Source organism: Mesoplodon densirostris, chromosome 8, assembly GCF_025265405.1.
Source record: "Mesoplodon densirostris isolate mMesDen1 chromosome 8, mMesDen1 primary haplotype, whole genome shotgun sequence".
Lineage (NCBI taxonomy): Eukaryota > Metazoa > Chordata > Mammalia > Artiodactyla > Ziphiidae > Mesoplodon > Mesoplodon densirostris.
Window position 1 is genome coordinate 84,598,035 of NC_082668.1, and position 19,198 is coordinate 84,617,232.

Consider the following 19,198-nt stretch of genomic DNA (forward strand, 5'->3'; position numbering starts at 1 on the left):
AATATTTTAATTCAAGATATGACTCTGCTATTTGACTGATAAACAAAATTATGACTATTTTCATATTAGGAGCAGTATTAAGAAAATTGTATTATTTTATATACTTTTCAAAAGGAATTATTGGATATAGGATTAATAAGAATACTATTAGATAGATAAAGAGAACCTAAGTCGACTCCTTTTTTTTTTGCGGTACTTGGGCCTCTCACTGTTTGTGGCCTCTCCCGTTGTGGAGCACAGGCTCTGGACGCGCAGGCTCAGCGGCCATGGCCCACGGGCCTAGCTGCTCCACGGTATGTGGGATCTTCCTGGATTGGGGCACAAACCCGGGTCCCCTCCATCGGCAGGCGGACTCTCAACCACTGTGCCACCAGGGAAGCCCATCTCCATTTTTTTTTTTTTGGACCTAGGAAACATAGGACCTTGTTAAGGGACCCTGAATTAGAATTCTAAAACTTCTGAGTTTTAACAAATATCATAATCTTTTAGGTGCTAGAAAATATAAATCAAGTCATCCATACTTCTGTCTGTTTGCTAACAGTTTCATCCAGCCATGTACTCTCAAAAGAGCATTCTGTGTTATAGGGTGACAATATTGTTTAGTATTGCTCTCCCTGGACTATGTGGCTGGGACAAACTCAATCAAGGACATTCATAATAACTCTGTTCTCCCTTCCCACCTATTACTGCAGATATCTGAATGGGGGTAGCATCTTAATCTCTCTCACAATTTAACTTCTGCATGATCTCACTGTCTGTTGCCATGGAAATAATTGTAACATTGCAATTTTAGTACTACAGCCAGAGTACATTACAGTAGAATCAAACTGGCAGACACAAAGTAGGATGAATCTATTTTTCCTCTCTCCCTCTCTCCAAATATTTCTCATGCTTTTGGACATTTTTTCCCACCCTTTCTTTGTGTTTACTCAGCTAATTACACAGTTCATTCTCTCTTTAATGACCCTGTGCAAGTTTCTTCAAGGTCACCAGAACTAAAAGTATAAATGTGAGCAAATCCACCCAAATTATTTACATCGATTTCATACCAGTTAAGGAAAAACTTCCAAATAGCTTCCTATAAGGATTAAACAGGGTACATCAACATTTAAAAAAATCCATCAACAGCACTCAGTTTTTAGGAGGTTTTCTGCAATTCTTTTAAAATCTCCGTAAGTCGCTTGAAGGTAAGAGAGACTCTTCAACCGATTGCTTTCAAACCAGGTCAACTCCAAGCCAGAATCCTATAACCCTTGCAGTAGCAAGTAGTAGTTATGGATTTTACTTTAAAAAAAATCTTGAATGAGTAACTTTAGGGAGGGTGGTGGATAAAATAGTTATTAACTCTTTGCCTCCATTTTCCCATCAATAAGTAAATCTTTGATAATGGTCACCACCCATATAATGCTTCTTCTCTACCAAATTAAAAGAAGTATTCCTTTAGAGTAATAAAGGAAAGCCTTCTTTTTCATTTTATTTGCCAAAGCAGTACCACAAAGTGGTAGGATATATCAGAATTGGTCCTATTTAAAACTTAACAGGAAAGGTGGCTCCCACCATCATCAAGTATTTGGTAAATTTAGAGACCAGAGATGGTTGTAGGTAAAATTAAGTAACCACATTACTTTGGGTAGCACTTTGACTTTCCTTCCCCTTCTAACTTCGTTCTAAATTCTTTCCCCACCAAAGAAACCTCTTCAACCCTCTGACTGGTCAGGTTCTGATTTTAACTGTTCATCTGAGCTGCCAAGTCCTCCTCAATTCCAGGACTTTTCCATTCCCCATCAAATCTACCTTTCCTTTACCGTAGGCCCTCTTTTTTTTTTTTTTTTCTTAATGAAACAATAGGCAAATTCGTGGTCTTTTTTTTCTTTTTCTTTTTTTTTGGCCATGCAGCACGGCATGTGGTATCTTAGTTCCTGGGCCAGGGATTGAACGTGTGCCCCCTGCAGTGGAAGCACGGAGCCTCAACCACTGGACCACCAGGGAAGTCCAGAATGAGTGGTCCTTTTAAAGTACAAGTGAGATCTTATCATTCCACTACTTACGCCCTTCATCTCATGTAGAGTAATATCCAAAGTCCTTACTGACTCTACACAGTCTAGCTCCCAATACCTGTCTAACCTCATTGCCTACTATGCCCAACCCAGGACCTCGGCACTCACCACTCCTTTGGCCTGGCCTGCTCTTCCCCCAGATGTCAAAATTGCTGGCTCCCTTACCTTCCCCACTGTAACATTAGCTCACCAAGTAATTAAAAATGCAATGTTCTCTATCAGCCAATCTCTTAGTCACTATACCACTTGACTACTTATCTTTCTTCATAGTATTTAACTCTACAGGACATATTATATCTTTAATTTACTTATCTGTTTATTATTTGTTTACCCCTTCCCCCATCAACACCCAGAAAGTAAGCATCATTAGAGGAAGGAATTTTTTTTCTGTGTTTTTACTATATTGCTTTCTAGCGATAGTCACTATAATAGTCACTGGTTCATGCTAGAAGCTCAAGAGATGTTTATTGAATAAATAATAAGTGGCCCCTTAACAAAGTTCAGAAAACATCTCTCTTTTCTATAGAATGGCACAAATATCTGAACGAAGACACAGAGTCCCTTACTCAACAATCTGAACTGGAATATATTAAAAGAACAAGACAATTGTTGTTTAGTGTTGAGGCTTTCAGGATACAGTATGGTAGAGGATGTTCTTTCAGAAGTAAAACGATATGCCAGTTAAGGATACTAGGAAGCAGAAAGTACAGAACAGAGGAAGCCAGTCAGCAGAAGGACCTGGAGCACATATGCCCCACAGAAGCATAGCTACCAAAACTGAGAGACTCCATGAGGTCACTGAGAGACACAATGAAAGTGGCCAGACTTCTTAAGAAAGTCACGCTAATCAGCTTGGTTCCTTATTACAGATAGGACTGCCATGCTAACTTTTGATGGCTTAAGATATTACCTCTCTCTGGTAGTATACTACCTCTCTTTGCACATGTATTGTGCAAGCATCTTTTGTGAAATAAGTTTGTTCCCCCAACTTATGTATCTCTAGTAAAGGCATTTCAGGTATTGTGTTGGGCTAGTGGGGAAGAGAATGTTTTGATTCCTTTGTCTGTTGACACTTCCAAGTCACAGATCTGAACCATTCTTTGTTTATTTTATAGAGCCAATCCAAGAGGGGTTTTAAATTACAATGTAATCTAAAAACCACTCCTTTATAAGCAAAATTAATAAGGGAAAGGAAGATGGGGCATGTGAAAGCTAACAATGTAAAGGATTGCTTCTGAATGTGATTGTGGCATTGGCCAGATTTTAGAGTGTGTTAAATTGGGATAGCATGGAGCTGAAATGACCTGGACTGAGTAGTAGCTTCCCACTTTGGCCTGGGTGTACACCTCCAGTTTGCCATAGTTCACACTGCTTACTCCCCACTGTCTCTTTGGTTGTGAGACCATTTATTATTGTTCCTATGCTATCATTTTCCTTCGGGTAGAAAAGTATTTCTTGATACCTTTGTTACAAATAACAGTAGACAAATGAGAAGACTGAGATGACTTCATGATTTTATTATATCTGACCCTTTTTATTCATTGAGGTTAACTGCCATTGTAAGAATTTGTGTTTGCAACCGCTGATTACCTTAAGAGTTACTTTATGGCTATGAAGAAATTATTACTCTCAGAGGTCTAATGACTCATCTAAATTGACATTAACAAATTTTTAAAAATGCATCAGCCTACCTCTGACTGGCTTTCACTGGCCATGTTGATACAAGAGTGAAGAGACTTAAATTAATATTTTATCCAGCAAAAGATTTAGGACTGTGATTTACCCTGTATTAAATCTAGTCTGCCAACCTCTGTGGTATAGGACTCAAGAATTCCCTGTAGCTCTGCTGAACTGACTGGAAACATTATAAGGCATCTAAATTCTGTAGGTATAGCCATTCCTAGCAACCAATTTGATTTTTGATGGACAAAGAGTCCCAGGAAAATAGATGCCTTTGTACCTGAGAAAAAAGAAATCCCAAGCAACATAGACATGCCCTAATCAGTATGCTCCGGGTATGACAGCATGCAAGTGAGTGATCTATTTCGTTCTGAACCCCCGCTCTGTCAGTGACAGTATGTGATTTACCAGAACAAATCAAATAAATATAGTTGACTCCTGTATTTGACTCAAAACACTGAGCCATATTTCCTTACGCAGCCCTCTGAATTCACATTCTTAATTTTGACTTTTTCTCATAAAATACTGTTGTCAGAATAAGAATGCAAATAGCAAGAATCAGGGTAGAACTGTTTTCAATGCTTTCAAACATTGTGTAAAGAATGATTTCTGCATGGATATGATACTCTGGCGGATGTGGTTCAAAATATTACAACCCCCCAAAACAATTTGGAGACCTTGACTATGCAATCAGTGGTCAGATGTTTCAATGCTCTGTTGCTCCCGTTCCTGCTACAGGTACATGCGACAGCGCTGCAGCGATGAGTGGAATTTTAAAGGGGAAGTTGGAAGAAATTGAAGGCTCCGCACCCTGCTCCTCTGTGCAGGAATCTGATGATGAAGTTTTTAGCTGTGACAGTGCTGCCAGCGTTGATAGTGTCTATCTGTCCACTTCTAATCATTTCACTGGTGAGTATCTGAGACTGTATTTCAGGTTGTACTCTAAATTGTGTTGTATGGTCGATTCTTGGAGTTTTTATCTGCTGGCTTATATCTGCCCCTAAGTTGTTTATCATAACAGACTTAATTTGCAAAACATGATACCATTTTGGTTAATTAAGTCTCAGTAGTTTACTCCTGTTTCTTTCTACAGAGTGAGTATGAGAGGCAGAAATGAGTCCAAACAAAGTTAAGCAAATAGCAATTGAAAATAATTTCCTATGTGTCTTCAGTTTTCTGAAATAGATTCATCTTTTCAAAATTAAATCATCTGAGCTCTTTTGAACATCTAATAATAGTCAGTGAGTTGTGGAATACTTGCAGTACTGAGTACAAAACATTCACTTCCCAGATGAGAAAACGGTGTTTGTTTTTAAAAGAATGCTGCTCTGAAATAAAAGCCTTGAAAACCCTAAAATTCTGTAGTCGTTTGGATCCTGGTAAACCTCAGACCCAAGGCCAGGTTCATGCACTACAGTAAATGCAGCTTTCTACACATATATACTTCTCCTAAGCAGTTCATGTGAACAACATCATTTAACTTAAGGTGATATGTTCAAACTTAAAATTGTAGCCATTTAAAGTTGCATTCCTTGTAACAGATGCTCATATGAAGATTTTGAAATAGGCAAATACTTTCCAACATTTCCATGTCCACTCAACACCAGTCATTAGGAGACTGATGATTTTCAAATTATGTTTTAGAAGAGTTTACATCATTCAAAGCAAAACTAAACAAGGTCAATAAAAACACCTGGGACATTTGTGTTTGGGGATTTTTCAGCTCACCAAAACAGCCTTTAAAAATTCACACTCAAGTTTATACAATGTGGTTCTGTGAACCCTCTAATTCCATTTTTAACCTTCCTCTCCATTTCTAACCTTTGTTTCCCTGACCGCCAAGGATTCAAAAGTTTGTTTGGTATTCATGAATTCTCCCTCATCACTGTTAGAAGGATTTAGAATAAAAATAGGTGTAACTTTATAGGAATGTTTAGCCTCTGTATTATTTATCTCTTGACGAAAGTAGAACTTATTTTTAAAGAACTTGTAGAAAATATAAAAAAAGTAAGGAGAAGATAAAGGAACACTTGGGAAAAGGGAGAAAACAATAGCTGTTTTGAGAACAAGATTCTCTAGTTACATAGGAAAGTTACTGTCAATCAATGGATTTGGGGGATACGTTTTGTTTGAAATTTATCTATAGACTTCTGCTTGTTCCTCTAAGTGACTGTAGCTTTGTGGTAGGCAAAGCTGTCACCCACCGTGCCTAGAAGAGCACTGAACATTGAATGATGCTTAGACTTCTTTATTGAGTGAACAGATTAATTTTCAGACAATTTTTACACATTTTTTGATAAATAAAAATTGTATATATTTAATGTGCACAACATGATGTTTTGACTTATGTATGCATTGTGAAATTATTATCACATTCAAGCTAATTAACATTTCCCTCACATCACAGTTACCTTTTTTTCCTTTTTTGGTGGTGGTGGTGGTGAGAACATAAGATCTACTCTTCTGGCAAATTTCAAGAATGAAATACATTATTTTTATAATTTCAGATGATTTTTTTTAAACTGGAGAGAATGAATCTACTGGATGCCCTTATCCTTAGAAAAGCAACAGTACACGTTTAAATTCAAGAGTCTCAGGAACACTATTAAATTCCTTTTCTGTGTACCTTGAGAGTGCTCCTTCTCCAAGCCCTAGAGCACGGCAGGAGCTCCTAGTATTTCTCAACTGTTACCCCTTTAGCCACTCCCGAACAACACCATCAATCTAGACCCTGTTTCTTTGAGATCTTCCTACTCTAGTGCAGTGCAGCATTTTCCACACACCTGTGATTTGTTTTTTTGTTTTGTTTTTTTGCGGTACACGGGCCTCTCACTGTTGTGGCCTCTCCCGTTGTGGAGCACAGGCTCCGGACGCGCAGGCTCAGCAGCCATGGCTCACGGGCCCAGCCACTCCGCGGCATGTGGGATCCTCCTGGACCAGGGCACAAACCCGTGTCCCCTTCATCGGCAGGTGGACTCTCAACCACTGCGCCACCAGGGAAGCCCTGTGATTTGTTTTTAAACCTTCAGCATGCTTAAACCTCCTCCCTCCTGTCTATGCTTCTCCTAAAGTTACAAATTGACTCTCTCCTGGAAAAATCAATTGCAGGCCTTCTCTATGCAAGGTGCCTATTGATTTCTATAGCTTGTGAGTTCACAAAGTACCTATAATGTTCATTTAAACACCATCAGGTCTTACAATTGCAGATCAAAATACTTTCCAGATGAAAGTACTGTTCTAGTAGTGTACAGGGGTTTGAAAAATGATAGTTCAGGCACTTGTTATGAGCACCTCAACAGTTCCCTGTAGGGTAAAAGTTTGAGTGGAGGGTGGTTTTATTTTGATAAAATAAACTATTTGATAACTATTTTGCTATCTGGTCATAACTTTCCTGCTTCATCACCATGGCATGAGTCTATGGAGGAGGAGATGTCTGTTGTGTACAGAGGAGACAGCAAGCTAGTGAAAGCGGCCGCGAAGTTTGATTAGCTCTTCCAGCTACTTTTCGTTGCAAGTATTCAAGGGTTTTGAGGGAAATATTCACCGATACTCCACTGTAAGGAAACAGTGGTATGCATCATTGAGCACCTTGTAACTGAACGTGTGAGGATAACAACGATTTGGGATAAACGGTGGGGAGGAGGGGTAAAAAAACAAAATAGATGGAAATGTGACAGTAACAGGGCGATTTCCTGTTACTGTGGGTTATTCTCAGCCTGATCTCCAGTACAAAAGCTTATTATTTAGTAAAATTGGGCAAACTGAGGAAGAAAATGCATTTGAATTTTTTTAGAGGATCCAATGATCTTATATATGAGTAAGAAAAAAAATAGTAGAGTCAACCCTCATTTTGAATTCAAAGAATGTTAGAACTAGTAGAGCCTTTGAGAACATCTAGACTGACCCTTATTTTACAGATGTGGAGACCACAGCCCAGGGAGAGTTACTTGACAAGAATCCAAATGTGAGCTAGTGGCAGAGAACCTTATTGTAGATCCCTAGAGGACTGACCTTTCTACTAGACTGTGCTGCTCTCTGATGGGTCTGTTATATCACTGACTACTAAGTAGAGGGACCCAAATCATCAAGTGAAAGACATGGCTGTATCTTTTGTGCCAGCTCCTCTTAGAAACAGAATGAGCCCATCTTTCGGCATCTCATCTCTGTTGCCTTTTTCTTCAGTTGGTTTCTATTGAAAGTGTGCATATCTCCTGGCTGTAATACAATGCCAGTGACGAGTTTATGAATAAATTCAATGAGCATAAAGAAGTAGTGGACAGAGAATTCGATCTGAGTGTGAATGAACCATTTCTCTTCCTCCTGCTGTAAGTGACAGGGCAGACTGTTGAGATTTTGCTTGTGTGTCCCTGACATTGATGAAAATATCTTACAGCAAACATGTTGTTTTACATTTACATGAATGAAATTGGTTTGTCTTGGTGACATAATGCTACTTGTGATAATGTGAAAATGTTAGGATGAAAAGTAGGTGAGATGCAGTTTGCTGTGTGCATCTTCACTGGCAGCTAACAAATAGAAGGTTATTTCATTTACTTTAGAAGTAAAACCTTTGTATATTCCACTTTTGCCAGAAGGGTGAATGGTCATCCTGGATTCCCTGAAAAAAAAAAAAATAATGATACCCTTCCATCCCTTGAACTCCAGGACCCTACATTACTTTTACTTGTTCAATAATTCAAGACTTCAGAAGCCCACTTAACTTGCATTTCAATGAGACTCAGTCACAGCTTCTGACTGAATGCAGTAATTATATTCCATTTTACTGGCTAGGTAAAGAATTGACTTTTATGTTTGCTTGTTTGTTTTAAGCCCTGAAAAACTTAAATTTGGCTTTAAATGTAAAAGCACAATTAGACCGAGTTTCAAATAAAATTTTATGTATTGATATCGTAGTGAATCTAGAAAAACAACACATTGCTTGTGGTTTTAACTCTCAGTTAGGTACTATAAAAAACTAATTATAAAGATAGTTCTGGTGGTGTTAATGGTACTATTTCTTACATTATTCAAGGGATAAGGCCCTATTAGCATGAGATCCAAAATACTTTATAGAAAATCTTTCATTTTTCCGCAGCTCTTATTTACTCAGGATGTCTATAGATGGAACTGATCTTGTAGCTGAATTTCATAAAGAGTAGAAGTAGAACTGCTATTAAATATTAAAGACACCACCTTTACATTAGTGATCAGAATATTTTCACCTGACAATGTAATTTGTTTACAAATATTTCTTAGAGTATTTGTATTTTATAAACTTCTTGATAAGAATCATATCTTTATTTTGGGGTCATCTAGAAGTGGTCATGGGCAATAAGGAGATGATTACCCAATTGCAAAATAGTGTGACTTGAAAAATGGATCCAAATGAATTTAGGTGATTAAAATTCCACTCAGCATTTTCAGAGTCCCATAATCTTTTGGCTTTGGTTTGAATACCAGAGGCTGACTGGCATGATACTTGTTGTTTATGATGGTGATGATAAAATCATAGTGCCTGAAGCAACTGTCCTTGTGTTTCTCAAAAGATTTTAAAATTCATCATGCAGATCAGGCAATCTGATGCTTTCTGACAGCTCCAGGGAAGTATACTTGTGTGCATGTGAATGCAAAAAAGAATTAAACCTGGTTCTGCTAAAAAAAAAAAAAAAAAAAAAAAAAAGCCAGTTGGTGCTATTTCTGAATTGGCTGCAATATTTAACCATTTCACTCTGGAAAGTACTTGTTTGTACTCTGAAAATGTTACTTCTTTTTTTGTCTGAAGAATTTGGGAATAAACAGGGAATGTTTTAGGGCCACAGAATTATTGTACCATATGTTTTATATGTTCGGCTACAGTGATCAGGCATGAACTAGAATAGTTAAGTGTCTGAAATTTACTGAATTCCACTGAGTATTAGATTAAGGTTAAAAGTACTGTTTTTAAATGTAATGAAGAAAGAGCAGTCACAATAAATATAACAAAACATAAATATTTGATTTTCAACCAAAGGTCAGCATATAAAAACTAGAAAGGCATTTTCTTTGAATGGTGTTTAATTTTCAGGTAGGAAAGCATATATGTATATGTATAGCTGATTCACTTTGTTATAAAGCAGAAACTAACACACCATTGTAAAGCAATTATACTCCAATAAAGATGTTTTAAAAAAAGAGAAAAAAATAAATAAAATTGGAATGGACACTCAATTTTTTGCATTTGGCTTTATCTCATCTCACAAATATTATAACAATGGAGCAGTAATGAAGATCGATTTATGTAATTTATAATTCTAGAAATTTGAATAAAATGTTATGAAACTTGCTTTACATGATGAACTATTAAATCATTTTAAGATCCTTAATGGATATCTGCAGTGGTCTTAGCATGACAAAAAACAAAAACAAAAATAAAAACCTCAAACCAAATTCTAATAAAACAATTTCCAAAGTACTGTGAAAGCTGGTGAAGATTGCTGCACCAAGTGCTAAAAGCACTAGATATTTCTGGCTGAAATATAATAGTGGGTCCCATTAATTGTGATATTGTGGAGACTGAAATGCGCTCAGTGTTATATATTTTTATGCCATGATTGAATGATAATGTTAGTGGATATAAAAATGTATATATTTTAGTTTTAAATCATATTAATAAAATTACTTTTAAATATTCACAATTAAGAATACTTAATATATTTGATTTTAAACTTTGCTCTGATGCCCACGATTTATACATTTCAAAAAATGTATATATTTTGAATCTTAACAATGCCAGCATTTGGGGTATTTAATTCCATCTTTGAGGAAACTTGTTTGGAAGAAATAAGGACTATTAATTTTAAACATAGTTAATTTTTCTAACTTTTTAACCTGTTCTATTTCATAATTTCTCCAAAGATGTTGTCCCTTATCTTCTTGCTATGTCAGCTCTGACTTTCTGTTGTTTGCTGTTTCTATGACAACCATCATGTTGGCTTGAAGAGAGTAGTACATATTTCAGATACATATACAATTCTAGACACACACACACACACTCTTTTAGAATTTTTTATTTACCAAAAAATTTGATGACTAGGCTGACAATTATAGTGGTCATTAATCAGTACTAAAATTAAATGCTATGCTAACATCATGGCTCCATAAGGTATGTATCATATATTTGACCTAGATTTTTAAAAAAATATGCATAAAGCTAGATGAGCTGCAAAAGAAAACTGAGGGAGTAAACTTAACTAAAATTTATGGACACTAATAAAGAAGCGTATATATATTTAAAAGTCCCCTCAATATGAGATAAATATTTTGATGAAAAAAAGAATGAATGGAATTCTGGATAAACAACCTAAATTAGCATTGTTATTTTCAATAAAACAGCTCTTACATTTTTAGGATTCGCTAGCTTTGCAGCTAGAATATGGAAATGGTTGAAGTTTATAATTACAATATTTTAAGTTCCTTGATGGCAAGGGCTGTGTCTTATATTTCCCCCACATTACTTAATGTTAATAATCATAATAGCAAGCTTTATTAAACATTTTATCACTTGCCAGACATTGTGTTAGATGATTTAAACAAATTATTTTATTTGATTCTTATAACACTAAGTCCTAAATAAATTTATTTTTGATTGGTATGTTCATGACTTTTTTCTAAAAAGTACATGTCTTAATTGATCAAATGATTTCTGTCATCTTAAACATGACATGAGTGAAGTGAAATAGGCTAACTAATTGTATAGAAATTAATTAAGATTGCTGCATACAATTAGGGTCTCCTTCAACAGGTACAGACTCATAGGAAAAATATTTTCATATCAAATGTTCATGGTTTCCAATGTATGCATATAATATTGTCAGTATAAATGAAATCACTCTCCAAACTTCCTACATAGTTTTAAATTTATTAATAAGTCAGAATTCAATATTCTAAGATTAGAACACTGAAATATTTTGAATCAATATATTTAACGTTTATTTATTACTTTAAAAAGCTAAATATTTAAAAAATTTTAGCTTTAATTTTTGCAGTATTTTTTCTTATGGTGAAAAATTATAAAGAAACTATATGCTATGCAATTGGTTAAATAATCTATGGAAAACCCATATAATAGATTCCCATGTGGCCATTAAAAAGAGCTAAACAAATGTATCTATTGACATGAAAATATATTCACATTAATAAATAATTCACATTAATTGCAAAATTATATTGCAGTTTCATTCCATTTGTAAAATCTTACACATGAGGTATGAATGTAATAAGATCCAGAAACAAAATGAGAAACACATATTTTCTATAGAAAACCTTAAGTTTTCTCTGAATAGTGGCATTATGGGTAATTTTAATTATCTATGTAGTTCTCAATATTTCCCCAAATCTATATATTTTCTCAATTTATATTAATATATTTTAGCTTAACAGGATTTATTGTGTCCATTTATTACAATAGCTTTCTAGAATTTTTCACTAATATAATTACTGCTGTTATAATATGTTTATAAATTTTCCCCTAAAGTTGGAAATCATAGTTCGAAGGGTACATTTTAATTGCCCTCCAGAAAATTTTACCAGGTTATGTGCTCACTTCTAGTAATTGAAGTAACTGAGTGCCTTTTCCACTAACATCTTTCCAACCTTACTAGGCATTCTCTCTCTCTGTCTCTGTGCATACTTATATACATACATACGTACATATACATCTGGCCAATTTGATAGGTAAAAACTGATATTCTCTCTTTTTTTTAACATCTTTATTGGATTATAACTACTTTACAATGATGTGTTAGTTTCTGCTTTATAACAAAGTGGATCAGCTATACATATACATATATCCCCATATCTCCTCCCTCTTCTGTCTCCCTCCCATCCTCCCTATCCCACTCCTCTAGGTGGTCACAAAGCACTGAGCAAAACTAATATTCTCTTAATACTTTAACTTGAATTTCTCTGAATAGTAGGAAGCTAATGATTTATATATTTATTTATTTGTCCTTTTTTGTGTGTATAAATTGTCTGTTTTCGTTCTTTTTTTATTATGATTTTCTTTTTCATTGTTTTATATTAAGGATTTTTGATTAACCTATAAGCAATAATATCATTCCTATTTTGTCATTGGTCTTTTAACTCTGTTTATGTTTGCCATAGAAATATGTCATGTGGTCAAATATATCATGGATTTGACTTTTAGGAGATGTTTAGGGATACCTCAGCTCCCAAGATTAATTGCACACAAATAACCTCCTCTAGAACTTTCATAAATTTCCATTAAAAATTTAGATCATTAGACTAATTGAAAATTATGTTGGCATACTCTATGAAAGAGATAAATTTCCAGTTTTCCTAAAATCATATACTGAATAATATAATATTTTCTATCAATTTGAAGTTCTGTTCTTACCTTGAACCAAATTCTTATTCAGTATTTGTAGTAGGATCAGTGTCTGTAGTTTTCTTTCTATTTCATCACCTAGATGGTTATACATAAACCAACAACACTGTTATATTATGACTCTGTAGTAAGTTTTATCTCACATAGGAGTTCCTAATTTTCCCTAACCCACTGCTATGAAGAGAAACACAATACACTACCATACTCTTTAAAGACTCTATTAGTTAGTTTCACATAATTATTATTTGAATTTTATAAGAATATTGTCAAGCTACCCAAAAAAACCACTGCTATGCCATTGGATTTACATTAAATTTATAGGTTAATTTGGACCATAAGGCAAATTGACAACTTATAATTCCATTCCAGGAATGCCAGATAATCTTTCCATATTTAACTGTCATTTTACCCACAGTAGAGTTTTATGCTTTTCTTCTTGCAGTGAATTTTTCTTGAGTCCCTAAGTTTGTAAAATATTTTTGTACCTGTTATGAATGAGACTTTTCTATATATGTTCTAACAGATTATTTTTTAGTACTAAGAAAGACATAGGGTTTTTTTCTTTTAATGGAAATATTTCCAGGTTTTCACCTTTAATTTGACTGTAGGATATCCTTTATCCTATATTAAGGAGGTATCCTTCCATTAAAGGTTTTTAATTAATAATGAATGTAAAGTTACATCAAATTCTTCACTGGAATATATCAAGATAATCCTATTTTTCTTCCAACTTTTAATATGATGAAGTGAAAACTATTTTTTCTAATATAAAACTATTATTGCTTTTGACTCTGTTTTATCGTAAAATATTCTTTAATTTCACATGAGAATATAATTTAGTCTGGAAATGTGGGTGTATTAAGTGGTCCTTAAAATGTTCAAGGTTATTTTAAAATCCACTTAAAAATATGTTTCACTGAGAGAGAACAAAGTTGAAGGCATCACTCTTCCTTATTTCAAACTGTATTACAAAACTATAGTAATTAAAACAGTATGGTACTGGCATAAAAACAGACCGTAGATCACTGGAACAGATTAAATACCCCTAAAATAAACTCAGACATGTTTGACCAACTAATACTTTACAAGGGAGTCAAAAACACTCAATGAAGATAGAAGAGTCTCTTCAATAAATGGTATTGGAAAAACTGTACATGCATATAAAAATAATGAAACTGGACCCTTATCATACACCATTCACAAAAATTAACTTGAAAAGGATTAAGGACTTAATTGTAAGGCTGAAAACTGCAAAACTCCTAAAGGAAAATATATGGGAAAATCTCCTTGACATTGGTCTTGGCAGTGGGTTTCTGGAAATGACACTAAAAGCACAAGCAACAAAAGGAAAAATCAACAAGTAATACTACATCAAACTGAAAAGCTCTGCACAGCAAATAAGACAATCAACAAAATGAAAAAGCAATCTATGGAATAGAGGAAGTATTTGCCATTAATATATCTGATAAGGAGTTAATATTCAAAATATATAAGGAATTCATGAAACTCAATAATAAATAAATTATCCATTAAAAAATGGGCAAAGGAACTGAATAGAATTTTTCCGAAGTAGACGTACAATGACCATCAAGTTCATGAAAAGGTGCTCAACTTCAGTAATCATCAGGGAAATGCAGATCAAAACAGCAATGAGAAATTACCTCACACTTGTTAGAATAGCTACTATCAAAAAGACAAGAGAAAACAAGTGTTGGCAAGAACGTGGAGAATAAGGAACCCCTGTGCAGCCACTATGGAAAATAATATGAGGTTCCTCAAAAAATTAAAACCATATTCCCACATCTGGGCAAATGCTCAGAGGAAATAAAATCACTATCTCAAAGAGAAATATGCACCCCTTATGTTCATTGCAGCATTATTTACAATAACCAACCTATGTCCATTGATGGATGAATGAATATAGAAGTTGTGGTGTATATATACAATGGATATTATTCAGCCATAAGAAGAAGAAAATCCTGCCATTTGTGACAACATGGATGGAATTTTGGGCATTAATGCTAAGTGAAATAAGTCAGACAGAGAAAGACAAATACTGTATGATCTCACTTATATGTGATATTAAAAAACAAACAAACTCATAGGAACAGAATAGACTGATGGTTTCCAGAGGCTGGAGGGTGGGGGAAACATGGAGACATTGATCAAAGGCTACAAAGATAAATAAACACAATAAAATGTTTCAAAATGCATTTCAAATTCACACAAACACACACACATACACATATGGTAATAAGAAAAAAATGGTGCAAAAAAGCGCTATACTTTTTTCCACTTAACTGGGGAGTAGTAAAAAGATAAAGTATAGATATTGCTTAATGTGAAAGAAGGAAAAGCTAGAAACACTAGTGTTTAGTACAAATAAATAGATATAGTGGTTTGTTGAGTCTTCTTTATCTATTTTGCAAATGGGTTAAAGGATAAGTCATTCACTTTACTAAAAAAAATCTTTCTTCAACATTGAGGTACGATAAAAGGGAACAAAACTGCTCTGTTCAGCATCCCACATATTGTAGCTGCAGATTAACTTTAAACACATTTTTGTTTCTTTGTGGCCAATTTTTGTTTTGATAGCCTCCATCTGGCATTGATCTGCATTCATTTTGTAGTCTGATTACCAGGCATGAAACAAAGAAATCAACTGGTTCCTCTATCTTAAAAGGCTGGGAGAAATTACCTTTTTAGATTTCTTTTTAATAAATTTTTTAGTATTTAAATTCTCTATGTAAGATAAAAGAGAGAGAGAATTCACTCAGTGTGATGGTAAAACAGGACCTCTCAACACAACCACATTGACTTAATTTCCCTTACTGGTAATAACTAACTATACCCGTTCTTTAATTGCATTTCTTTTACTGGTAATACTTGGCGTATATCCTAGCACGTCTGTAAAATAGTCAGTTAATGGTCTCGTTTATGTTGCTCAAGACTTTTTACTCAAGTGAAGAAGCCTTACACAATCTACCTTAAACAAAAAAGAGCAATCATAGTTCAAGTAACTGAGAAAGGCAAAAAGAGATCTGGAGGTCAAATACCAACCTCAGCGCTTCCTCCAACCCCAAGGACTGGGCTCTGTTCTCACTATAGGAGGGCCTCATTTTCTCCCACTGCATATGGGGTTATGGGTTTCCCTTAAGATCTATGGAAGATATGTGCCTACACATAGACATACACATCTTCCTAGCACTATATTCTTCTTTTTTTTCAGAATTTAATGGTTTAATTGTTTTTTAAACATCTTTATTGGAGTATAATTGCTTTACATTGCTGTGTTAGTTTCTGCTGTATAACAAAGTGAATCAGCTATATGTATACATATATCCCCATATCCCCTCCCTCTTGCGTCTCCCTCCCACCTTCCCTATCCCACCTCTCTAGGTGATCACAAAGCACCAAGCTGATTTTCCTGTGCTATGCTGCTGCTTCCCACTAGCTAACTCTTTTACATTTGGTAGTGTATATATGTCACTGCCACTCTCTCACTTCGTCTCAGCTTACCCTTCCCCTTCCCTATGTCCTCAAGTCCATTCTCTACATCTGCATCTTTATTCCTTTCCTGTCCCTAGGTTATTCAGAACCTTTTTTTTCTTTTTTTTTTTTTTTAGCTTCCATATATATGTGTTAGCATACGGTATTTATTTTTCTCTTTCTGACTTACTTCACTCTGTATGACAGTCTCTAGGTCCATCCACCTCACTACAAATAACTCAATTTCACTTCTTTATATGGCTGAGTAATATTCCATTGTATATATGTGCCACATCTTCTCTATCCATTCATCTGTCAGAGGACACTTCGGTTGCTTCCATGTCCTGGTTATTGTAAATAGAGCTGCAATGAACACTGTGGTACATTACTCTTTTTGAATTACGGTTTTCTCAGGGTATATGTCAAGTAGTGGGATTGCTGGGTCGTATGGTAGTTCTATTTTTAGTTGTTTAAGGAACCTCCATACTGTTCTCCATAGTGGCTGTATCAATTTACAGTCCCACCAACAGTGCAAGAGGGTTCCCTTTTCTCCACACCCTCTCCAGCATTTATTGTTTGTTGAATTTTTGATGATGGCCATTCTGACTGGTGTGAGGTGATACCTCATTGTAGTTTTGATTTGCATTTCTCTAATAATTAGTGATGTTGAGCATCCTTTCATATGTTTGTTGACAATCTGTATATTTTCTCTGGAGAAATGTCTATTTAGGTCTTCTGCACATTTTTTGATTGGTTTGCTTGTCTTTTTGCTATTGAGCTGCATGAGCTGCTTGTAAATTTTGGAGATTAATTCTTTGTCAGTTGCTTCATTTGAAAATATTTTCTCCCATTCTGAGGGTTGTCTTTTCATCTGGTTTATAGTTTCCTTTGCTGTACAAAAGCTTTTAAGTTTCATTAGGTTCCATTTTTTTATTTTTGTTTTTATTCCCTTTCTCCAGGAGGTGGGTCAAAAAGGATCTTGCTGTGATTTATGTCAAAGAGTGTTCTGCCTATGTTTTCCTCTAAGAGTTTTATAGTATCTGGCCTTACAATTAAGTCTTTAATCCATTTTGAGTTTATATTTGTGTATGGTGTTAGGGAGTGTTCTAATTTCATTCTTTGACATGTAGCTGTCCAGTTTTCCCAGCACCACTTATTGAAGAGGCTGTCTTTTCTCCATTGTGTAATCTTGCCTCCTTTATCAAAAATAAGGTGACCATATGTGTGTGGGTTTATCTCTGGGCTTTCTATCCTGTTCCATTGATCTATATTTCTGTTTTTGTGCCAGTACCATACTGTCTTGATTACTGTAGCTTTGTAGTAGAGTCTGAAGTCAGGGAGCCTGATTCCTCCAGCTCCATTTTTCTTTCTCAAGATTGCTTTGGCTATTTGGGGTCTTTTGTGTTTCCATACAAATTGTGAAATTTTTTGCTCTAGTTCAGGTAAAAATGCCATTGGTAATTTGATAGGAATTGCACTGAATCTGTAGATTGCTTTGGGTAGTATTAGTAATTTCCACAATGTTGATTCTTCCAATCCAAGAACATGGTATATCTCTCCATCTATTTGTAACATCTTTAATTTCTTTCATCAGTGTCTTATAGTTTTCTGCATACAGGTCTTTTGTGTCCTTAGGTAAGTTTATTCCTAGGTATTTTATTCTTTTTGTTGCAATGATAAATGGGAGTGTTTCCTTAATTTCTCTTTCAGATTTTTCATCATTGGTGTATAGGAATGCTAGAGATTTCTGTGCATTAATTTCATATCCTGTTACTCTACCAAATTCATTGATTAGCTCTAGTAGTTTTCTGGTAGCATCTTTAGGATTCTCTATGTATAGTATTATGTCATCTGCAAACAGTGACAGTTTTACTTCTTCTTTTCCCATTTAGATTCCTTTTATTTCTTTTTCTTCTCTGATTGCTGTGGCTAAAGCTTCCAAAACTATGTTGAATAATAGTGGTGAGAGTGGGCATCCTTGTCTTGTTACTGATTTTAGAGGAAATTATTTCAGCTTTTCACCATTGAGAATGATGTTGGCTGTGGGTTTGTCATATATGGCCTTTATTATGTTAAGTTCCCCCTATGCCTACTTTCTGGAGAGTTTTTATAATAACTGGGTGTTGAATTTTGTCAGAAGCTTTTTCTGCATCTATTGAGATGACCACATGGTTTTTATCCTTCAGTGTGTTGATATGGTATATCACATTGCTTGATTTGCATATATTGAAGAATCCTTCCATTCCTGGGATAACCCCACTTGAACATGGTGTAGGATCGTTTTCATGTGCTGTTGGATTCTGTTTGCTAGTATTTTGTTGAGGAATTTTTCATCTATGTTCATCAGTGATATTGGCCTGTAGTTTTCTTTCTTTGTGACATCTTTTTCTGGTTTTGTTATCAGGGTGATGGTGGCCTTGTAGAATTAGTTTGGGAGTATTTCCTCCCTCTGCTATATTTTGGAAGAGTTTGAGAAGGATAGGTGTTAGCTCTTCTCTAAATGCTTGATAAAATTTGCCTGTGAAGCCATCTGGTCCTGGGCTTTTGTTTGCTGGAAGATTTTAAATCACAGTTTTAATTTCAGTGC